This window comes from Bison bison, unplaced genomic scaffold (genome assembly GCF_000754665.1).
Source record: "Bison bison bison isolate TAMUID 2011002044 unplaced genomic scaffold, Bison_UMD1.0 scf7180017864041, whole genome shotgun sequence".
Classification (NCBI taxonomy): Eukaryota; Metazoa; Chordata; class Mammalia; order Artiodactyla; family Bovidae; genus Bison; species Bison bison.
This window is the reverse complement of record NW_011494613.1, coordinates 670403-672848: the sequence shown is the minus strand read 5'-3', so window position 1 is coordinate 672848 and position 2446 is coordinate 670403. Positions and strand designations below refer to the sequence as shown.

Below are 2446 nucleotides of genomic sequence, written 5' to 3'. Positions count from 1 at the left end.
GGGTCTGGTCTCACTTTCCTTTCAGCAAAATATCAGCCCATTTTTGCCCTCCCCTCTCTGAACTCATCTTCTAGTCATGGAAATTTCAGGAATAGAACTATTTGCCGGTTGACGTTAAACCATAAAGCCGCCGTAATAGGAAAGCGTGGTAATGTTTCTTCACGGTGTCTTTTTAAGTAAAAGTGACGAAAGTGCTTCGGGATATATAGCCTATCCTAGTGATGCTGGAAGGAAAGCCCGGGGTCCTATTGCAGAGAGAAAATCAGGTGAGAGCGCGAGCGGTCGCCTCCACCGCCTCAGGCGGGGGCTCCCGGAGCGCGGTGCTCGGGGTCAGGAGCCCTTGCCCTTGGGCCTCGCCCCCGCATCCCAACCCCCAGCACTCCCGCCTGTTGCCCCAACGGGCAGACACTGAGCGGCCCCCCGGTGTCCTTTGGTCCTTTCCGATCTGACTCGGTCAAAGAGAAACACAGCAGACCGTAGAGAAAGTGTTGAAAGCAAACTTTATTCAGTGAATACTGACAGCAGGGGAAAGAGCTGACCGAGCTCCATTCCGAAATGGGCGAGGGGATCGGAGCGTTTTAAAGGGAGGATGAGAGGGAGGAGGCTCAGAAGAGGCAGCAGTGGAAAACCACAGAGCTGGTCAGTAGAGAGTCAGGCCAGCCGTGTTTGTCAGCGGGCAGTTACTGAAGTTAGGATGGGTCCTCGCACAGAAAGTGGGAGACAGAGGCCCTATCCTTCTTGCTTACACTTCAAAGGAATGGCTCCCAGTCTTTGACGGACGCTCTGGGCTGTAAGAGAACCATCTTCACAATTACAAGCCCTTTTAAAAGAATGCTCTAACAAAGGGCAGTCAAGCGACCTTCCTGGCGCTTCAGTGGTTAAGACTCTGAGCGCCCAATGCGGGGGGCGGGGCACGGGTTACCCTGGCCAGGGAACTAAAATGCAGCATAGCGCAGACAAAAGAGAAAGAAAGAAAAAGGGATGACAGGGGCCTGTGTAAGGTGTCAGACTTTCTCAGGAATTTTTTTTCATAACTTTTTAAATTGAAATATAGTTGTTCCGGAGAAGGCAATGGCACCCCACTCCAGTACTCTTGCCTGGAAAATCCCATGGACGGAGGAGCCTGGTGGGCTGCCGTCTATGGGGTCGCACGGAGTCGGACACGACTGAAGCGACTTAGCAGCAGCAGCAGCATAGTTGTTTACAACGTTGTGTTAGTTTCAGGTGTAAGGCAAAATGTTTTATATATCATCTTTTAGTTAGAGAAAGGGGTGTGGAGGTGGGAGAAAACTGACAATAGACACCGTAGGCAAATTAATTAGTACCTTAGTTGTTAAGAGCTACGAAAAAAGTAAATACAAAAAATCGAGGAAGGAAAGGAGATGGGGAACTGCTATAAGGAGGCAGGTTGCTGTGTTGATTTCGGTAGTCAGGGGAGGCTCCCTGGAGAAGCAGACTGGAGGGAGGAGGGGGCTGGGCATAGGGCTTCTGGGAAGAGCATCCCTAGCAAAAGGTCAGCTAGACCAGTGTGTGGAGAAGAGCATGAAGGTCCTGAATACAGAACAAAATTTATGAATGGTACCGAAACAGAGAGGTGACTGCGTGGAGACAAGAACTGAGGGTCGTGTAGACCTGTGTAAGGGTTCAAGTCTGAGTGAACCAGAAGTTTCCAGAAGAGAAGCAGCTTCATCTAAACCCTCCACATCCCACCCCCACCCCTCTTCCACACTCCCCTAGCAAAGGAGAGAAAATCACTCTGGCTGTAAAGGTGACAGAGCGAAAGCAGGGAGATCCATAGGAGACCTGCAGAATGCAGGCAAGATGATACTGGCTTTGAAGGGCGGCACAACGTGCCACAGCAAATAATACCATTTTGACCAAAAGAGTAGTTTGAACTGACGGCACTTAAAGAGCACCAGGTGGCTGCCTAGGCGGTTGGCAGCCTGCTCCGCGGTGCCCCTCTCCTCGGCCCGGCCTCCCGCACCCCACGCACCCATCCATTTCCCAACGCCTCTCCCCTAGCCCTCTTCCTCACTTTCAGGCCGCGGTCCCCACTTGTAGAAAGAGGGACGGGGGAGAGAAAACGAGGCATCTTGAAATTCGCTGCCCCGATGCCGGGCGACACAAAGGCCGGGCCGCAGCCACCCCGCAGGACTGTCTGGTCCTCTCACCCGCACCCGGACTCTGGCAGCGCGCGCACCGATTTCTTCAAAAGGGCTTCCGACCAGAGTCCCAGTGTGGTTGTGCATCGTTTCCGGAAAAAGTAAGGTCCCCGGCCACTTGGTGGCGCGCACCCTTCGATAGCTCAGCTGGTAGAGCGGAGGACTGTAGATCTGACACGTGTGGTCATCCTTAGGTCGCTGGTTCGATTCCGGCTCGAAGGAGGTGCTGGTTGCTTTTGCTCCCCAGTGAAAGGCACCCCGCCCCCGGCGCCTCTGCCCCGCCC

General features: G+C 53.5%; 1 non-coding gene across 1 annotated transcript; it reads left to right on the top strand.

Annotated features, from left to right (window-relative positions):
- Positions 1 to 2294: 2294 nt before the first annotated feature.
- On the top strand, positions 2295 to 2384 carry TRNAY-GUA. Its single transcript is given in 2 exon segments — positions 2295 to 2331; positions 2349 to 2384. It is a non-coding gene; the product is annotated as a tRNA-Tyr (tRNA).
- Positions 2385 to 2446: the final 62 nt, after the last annotated feature.